We start from the raw sequence: 7,763 nt of genomic DNA, 5'->3' as shown, positions 1-7,763 counted from the left end.
AGGGGGAAAGGCACGGCCAAAGCGCGGCTTCTCTGAGCTGTATCAAAATAGACATGCAGCGGCAGGATCAGACAGATCCCCTGAGCCGCCGCGCAGTTGCTCCCCAGCACGATCAGATGCCGGGGGAGAAGCCACAGAATGGAGAGTGAGGCAGCCGGCTGCGCATGTGTGCGCATGCGCAGTTTGGCCGGGAGCCTCGAATGATGTGGGAGACGGGAGCACCAGCGATCCCACGACCACCCTTGCTGAAGAGTTTCAGGTAGGTAGTACTCTTTTCTAGGTTTTTTTTTGATGTGCGGTTTCACCCAGAAAGGACAGATCGGGGACGGGTGCGCTTCGCTTCCCAGATATTGCGGTTTGATTGCGCCCATTTGTTGCACCCCCAATCCGTCCCTCTTGCAGGGCAAAACCTCCCGTGTGACTGGGGCCATAGTAAAGATAAACCGACAGGGTTTCATGACAAAATATTAGAAATAGATAAGATATTGATGTATGTTGACGAGAAACTTATTAAAAAATTATCTACTGCTTTTAGAAAATAAGACTCAAGATGAAGTGGTTAAGAATGCTATGATAAAGTGGGTGTAAAATTTGCCCCATAATATTAACCTAGACCAATGGTCACAGGTGTGGGGAAAAATGTAAAAATCACAAAAGCAATTTCATATAAGGAAAATGTGTATAAGATGTTTTATAGATGGTACATTACACCTGATAAATTGGCTAAGTTTGACTCTAAATGTTCAAATGTATGTTGGAAGTGTCAAAATAATGTTGGATCCTTTTATCATATGTGGTGGTTATGTGATAAAGCAAAAAAAAAAAATTGGGCTTGGATTCATGAAATTTTACCCAAAAAAAGGAATATGTACTGTACCTTTTGTCCAGAAATATTTTCCTGAGTATCTTACCAGAAAATTGTAAAAAAAAATTACTCTTATCTTATACTGTATTTGACTACAACTGCTAGAATACTCTATGCCAAATATTGGAGAAGAACATAAACACCTTCGAGAGAAGAAATTTTAAACAAAATTTTGGAAACAGCGGAAATGGACAAACTAACTTGAAAGAGAAACTAGAAACTACGTTTGAAAATACATGGTCAAGATTTTATAATTGTTTGAAAATTATACTAACTAAACAATATAGACATTGAAAACTGGCCATAGTAAAGATAAACCGACAGGGTTTCATGACAAAATATTAGAAATAGATAAGATATTGATGTATGTTGACGAGAAACTTATTAAAAAATTATCTACTGCTTTTAGAAAATAAGACTCAAGATGAAGTGGTTAAGAATGCTATGATAAAGTGGGTGTAAAATTTGCCCCATAATATTAACCTAGACCAATGGTCACAGGTGTGGGGAAAAATGTAAAAATCACAAAAGCAATTTCATATAAGGAAAATGTGTATAAGATGTTTTATAGATGGTACATTACACCTGATAAATTGGCTAAGTTTGACTCTAAATGTTCAAATGTATGTTGGAAGTGTCAAAATAATGTTGGATCCTTTTATCATATGTGGTGGTTATGTGATAAAGCAAAAAAAAAAAATTGGGCTTGGATTCATGAAATTTTACCCAAAAAAAGGAATATGTACTGTACCTTTTGTCCAGAAATATTTTCCTGAGTATCTTACCAGAAAATTGTAAAAAAAAATTACTCTTATCTTATACTGTATTTGACTACAACTGCTAGAATACTCTATGCCAAATATTGGAGAAGAACATAAACACCTTCGAGAGAAGAAATTTTAAACAAAATTTTGGAAACAGCGGAAATGGACAAACTAACTTGAAAGAGAAACTAGAAACTACGTTTGAAAATACATGGTCAAGATTTTATAATTGTTTGAAAATTATACTAACTAAACAATATAGACATTGAAAACTTAATGACATGTAAAATATAAACTTGATATATTTGCAAGTGTTAATATTATTGCTATAAGGTGAAATACATAAATGTATGATAAATTCATTCCATGTATGTTTTTTATAAAAATAAAAATTCCAGAAGGAAAAAAAAGAAAGACATCATTTAAGATGGTTACTTAAAGCAGCTGAGGATATTCTGTCAATCCATAAAAAGATCAAGGGATATGAGGACAGCAAGTTCTTGCTGAACTTTGAAAGACTATTATGATATCTATCTATCTTCATCATCATCATCCTCATCACTATCATCTATCGATACAGATAAAGAGATATAAGAGCTAGTGGACAGCAGATTCAAGTGATTAAGCAATGCATGAGGACATGGCATCCAATCTCTCTTCCTCCCGTTTGCTAAATTTTGAAGTGCGATGATGCAAGTACAGTAAAGGATAGAAGCAGCAGGGCAGACATGTTCAAATATGGCGAGTGCTTTATTTCATCAGGTAGTCAGATGTTTGAGTCCCTCCCCCAGCACGGAAACGATTAATCATGGGTGAGGCAGAAGCACCACTTCTGGGTGAGATCTTCTGGAGAAGAAATTTTCAAGTGGGCAACCTCAGCTTCTCTCCCCACCTCCAATTTCAGCTCTCATAAGATAAAAGAAGGAATGAGACAGATTCCAAGATTCATCTAGATGTAATCTAGAGGGCATAGTCTTTAACAAGGATATACCGAATAATTATATGTATGATCTCTTTCACCAAGGAATGTGCAGTGGCTTCTGTGAGAAGATGCAGGGATGCTGGAAAGCAGGGGTCGTTTCATAGAAAAAGATCTAGGGGAACTCAATAGCATAACTCATTAGCATATGCCACACACCCCAACATCAGGGGCCCGGTGGTGGACCTTCAAGGCCGGCGGGAGTGCGAGGAAGCCCCGCCAAGGCCCTCCCTGGCCCCAGGCAGGCAGGGGTAGGGAGAGGCGGGGAGAAAGCAACTTACCCTCCCTCTTCTCCTGCCTCCTCCTGGCTGAATGAGGGCCGGAAGCGGGGTGGCCAGAAGCAGGGGGTGTGGCTTCATCATGTGCCCCGCCCCCCGTACCTCACCCAGGGGAACTGCGATCCCCTGCGATCCCCCCCGAAATGACCTCTGCTGGAAAGTCATGGAGAATTCAGCCTAGTTTTTTCACTGCTTTACAGTCATTAGTCTTGCTGGGTTTTTCTTATGGGGGAATATTTGTCTATCCCAATCTGCCTGTTAACAGAGAGCTCAGTCAGACGCTGTCGACAAAAGTGGCTTCCCTCTCTTCCCATCCTGCCCACTAAGCCCACTGTTCTGTGGAAAGAATTAAAAGTCTAAAAATGTGAAAACAAAAAATAAAGGGCACATCTTTAAAGAACCACAGTTGGAATGGAAAAATGAAGGGAAAAAAACCACCCCATTATCTGGTTGCCACCATAAAGAGGGACTACACCCACCCACATATGAGAACCCTATCCCTTTGACTTCCTTTCCACACAAGTCACGTTGATTTGGCAGACTAGTTGAATACGACAGTAACTAATATTAACTGCGATGTTATTATACACCCCAACCCAGTGAATGACTGCAGGGAGAGTGAGCAGTGTTCCCTCTAAGCCGAGTTAGTGTGAGCCAGCTCACCGTTTCTTAGCCTCCGGCTCACACATTTCTGTCTTAGCTCAGGAAGGAGGGCTCCAGAGCAAACTAATTTATGCCGCAGCCAAATGGCTCGCTCACAACTTTAAGGTCGGTAGCTCACAAAGTAGAATTTTTGCTCGCAGGACTCCACATCTTAGTGGGAACATTGAGAGTGAGAACCTCCTGCCATAAACTGTCTGCCTTAGCAAATCTATAGAATCATACCTCGGGCATTGGCAATGGCTGTGCTATTTTTAATACTAATAGATCTTTGAATCAACTTATAGAGATGGATTGACTAAATAACTCATCACCCCAGAGGACTAAAATAGTCTCCTGGAGCCAATGATCATGAGTTTTTAAGGTACCTTAGAACATATGATATTATCCTTCTTCAAGAGACTTGGTCTTGATGAAGAGTTAGTTTATTTCACATGGAGTTTTTGTTCTTCTTTCCTCTTCACACTGCAGCGGGGGGGGGGGGCTACCACACAATGTTGTTGGGCAGTTAGTTGTCTGCTTTCTGTGTTTTCCTCTTCTACATTGCATATTTTCCTAAACCTGCTTTGGTAGAATCTTTCTGGGAAGGCAGAATTCAAAGTAGATATGAGATCCAGGTAGAGAGGAAGGTGCAGGTTTCCACACCTCCTTGCCCGTATCTAGTGCTATTTCTCCTCATGCCTGCTGTTCCCAGTACCGGTGTTGTGTACTGGGTTCGTTGCAGGAAGACTCAGTGATTCAGCATCGTCATCAGCTCAGTTTAATGGCACATGTACACACAACAACAACAACAACTTGCCCGCATGTCAGGTCCCTCTTTATGGGTCTCCAGCCCCTTTCCTAGTCCGTTCCCCTCTTCCTACTGGTGGGTTTGAATTTCCCTCCAGGAAATTCATTGGTGTATCTAGGATCCTTGCTCCCTTTGTTATTCGGGACCAAGCTTGGACTAAGGCACTGGCTACCTAGTGACTCTCAGTGGACACAACAACCGGCAAGCTTTTTATCAGCTTTGTTGCTAGATATATCATTTTAATGTCATTCTGTTGTATTATTTGCCATATTTATGACATTTAGAAGTGTAATGCCTTAATTTTCTACAAGTAAGATTGCAAGTACACCCAGTACTAGAGAGGGGGGGGGCAAACTATTGTACCCTCTGCTATCTTAGCACATGTATCTTAGTTTTAGCCACCTAAGTATTAAAACTAAATATTCAATAGTTATATTAACACCATGTATATAACATCTTAATTGTGTGAGCCTGCTTTGGTGGGAAGGGTGGGGTATAAATCAAATAATCCTTGAAAAACTGTCATATATGGCTACTGTATTACACAAGATATTATCCTTTTTCAAGAGACCTGGTCCACCTTCCCGATATAGGGGTATAAATCCTTATCTCTTCCAGCAACATGGACTAGCTGCAAGGGTCACCCCCAAGCTGGACTCACAACTTTTGTTTCTACAAAATGTGATGTTAATCCGCTTAACCTTTAGGAATCCCAAACTCTGGCCTTGGCAGTTCTGATCATTCTGAAGGAGTCTGAGAGTAGCTTACAATCTCCTTTCCCTCCCCCTTCCCAAAACAGACACCCTGTGAGGTAGGTCGGGCTGAGAGAGCTCTCTCGAGAACTGCCCTTGAGAGAACAGCTCTGAAATAACTTGCAACTGACTCAAGGTCGCACCAACAGCTGCATGTGGAGGAGTGGGGAATCAAATGCAGTTCTCCAAGATTAGAGTCCGCCCTCTTGGCCACTATACCAAACTGGCTCTAAGCAGCATTACACAGCATTAACCCAGAGTTGGCAACCCTAATTCAAGCTGTTGAACTCTTGAAGCTGTTGAAGAGTCAGTCTGGTGTAGTGATTAGGAGCACAGACTCTAATCTGGGAGAACCAGGTTTGATTCCCCACTTCTCCACACGCAGCTGCTGGCGTGACCTTGGGTCAGTAACAAGTTCTCTCAGAGCTGTTCTCTCAGAGCTCTCTCAGCCCCACCTACCTCACAGGGCGTCTGTTGTGGGGAGGAGAAAAGAAAGGAGATTGTAAGCCACTCTGAGACTCCTTTGGGTAATGAAGGGTGGGGTATACATTCAATCTCTTCTTCTTTTACTCTTTCAGAACCTGGGCCCCACATATTAGAAGGGTTGCCAACTCTGGTTTGGGAAATCCCTTGAGATTTGGGAGTGATGCCTGGCAAGGGTGGAGTTCAGGGAGGGGAGGGAGCTCAACCAGGATGTGTTGGCAAAGTCTACCCCTCCCCCAGTGCGATTTTCTCCAGGGAAACGGACCTCTGTAGTCCAGAGATGGGTGGAAATTCCCTCACCTCTCCTGATGTATGTCCACACGTGCCAGCTTCACTTGTCTCAACACCTTTGGTTAAAGGTCCTCTCCTTTTGGTAGGTTCCATCCGACCTCTGTAATGGTTAACTACCTTCTCTGTAGAGGACCGTTAAAATTATCTGCTGGGGGGATTATGTAGGGTGCCTTTTCTGGCAAGATTTAGAAAATGATGTAAAGGTCACTTGATACCATGGACATTTTGTGAGGCGTGTGTCTAAAGTGCCCATTCTTATGGCCTGGATTGGAGATTTTAATACATTCCTTATGGGTTTGTGAGACCAGCTGATGAGTTTAGATATTTGGCTTGATTTTAATTTTCTGTCTTCTGGGTCACTGTGTTCTCTTTGATTGTGGTCTGTTTATGATATATTGTGGCTTCACTGATTTTTTTAAAGTCAAGTACTTGAAGGAGTGTCATATAAAGGATGGTGCAGTTGTTTTCTGTTGCCCCAGAAGGTTGGACTAGAACCAACAGGTTGAAATTAAATCAGAAGTTTTTGGCTAAACATTAGGAAGAATGAATGAATGAATGAATGAATGAATGAATGAATGAATGAATGAATGAATGAATGAATGAATGAATGAATGAATGAATGAATGAATGAATGAATGAATGAATGAATGAATGAATGAATGAATGAATGAATGAATGAATGAATGAATGAATGAATGAATGAATGAATGAATGAATGAATGAATGAATGAATGAATGAATGAAAGGTTCCCTTGCTCGAAAGCCAGTCGAGTCCGACTCTAGGGTTGCGGTGCTCATCTCCGTTTCAAAGCCGAAGAGCCAGCGCTGTCCGAAGACGTTTCCGTGGTCATGTGGCCGGCATGACTAAACACCAAGGCGCACGGAACGCTGTTACCTTCCCACTGAAGTGGTACCTATTTATCTACTTGCAATTTCTTGCTTTCGAACTGCTAGGTTGGCAGGAGCTGGAACTAGAGACGGCAGCTCACTCTGTCATGCAGCACTCGGGTCTCGAACTGCTGAACTACCGACCTTCCACAGCCTACTGTTCAGCGTCTTAACCACTTGACAAGGTCAATAAAAGATAAAATTATACAAACATTTTAATCACTTAAACCAAAAATCCGATGGCATGTTGGACAAAATTTTGTCTTACAAAGGGTAAAATAGCAATAATAAAAGATCAATGAGATTAAAATCAGGCAGTCCTAACCCGAATGGCTACCTGGACGCTGATGAACTTTTACAACCAAAAAACAAAATTTCGCTATCTGCTGTAGCGCTATATGATCAGAATTGGAAAGCAATTTCTCTATCTTATCCTGATCAGAGGAACCAACCAAAAGGGGGTCGATAAGTTTGGTACGAGCTTCATTATATAATGGACACCTCAGGAAGACATGTTCCTGAGATTCGATCTCCCCAGACGCACACATACATAGCCTCTCATTTTGGGGGATTTTCTTAAATTTGCCCTCAAGAACTGCAGAAGGTAAGGCAGAGCATCTAGCCAAAGTATACGCCCTCCTAAGTTTATTTGACTCCAGAACAGATAAATATGAGGCTTGAGCAACAATATATTTACTACTATAAGGCGCTATAAAGGCAGGGGTCGCCTGTAAGTCCAGTTGGCGTTCGATGTCCTCACTCCTCTGCCTAACCGCTAACTTAGCTTGGATATATTGCTATAGTGTTGTGGTGATGATAGTTTAAGCAGGTTCTCTGAATTCACAGCTTTCATTTTTTAAAAGTAAGTCTCTATCTCCTTCCCTCATGGAGATATAAGGGAAAACACATATCTGCACAATGGGAAAAACCGGAGACTTATTTTTTAAATGAAAGGTAGAAATTCAATCCTAAAAGAAATTCAATCCTAAAAGAAATTCAATCCTAAAAGAAAT

Source organism: Gekko japonicus, unplaced genomic scaffold, assembly GCF_001447785.1.
Source record: "Gekko japonicus isolate JY-2015 unplaced genomic scaffold, Gekko_japonicus_V1.1 scaffold3052, whole genome shotgun sequence".
Taxonomy (NCBI): Eukaryota; Metazoa; Chordata; class Lepidosauria; order Squamata; family Gekkonidae; genus Gekko; species Gekko japonicus.
The sequence above is the reverse complement of the archived record's forward strand: the minus strand, read 5'-3'. Positions refer to the sequence as shown.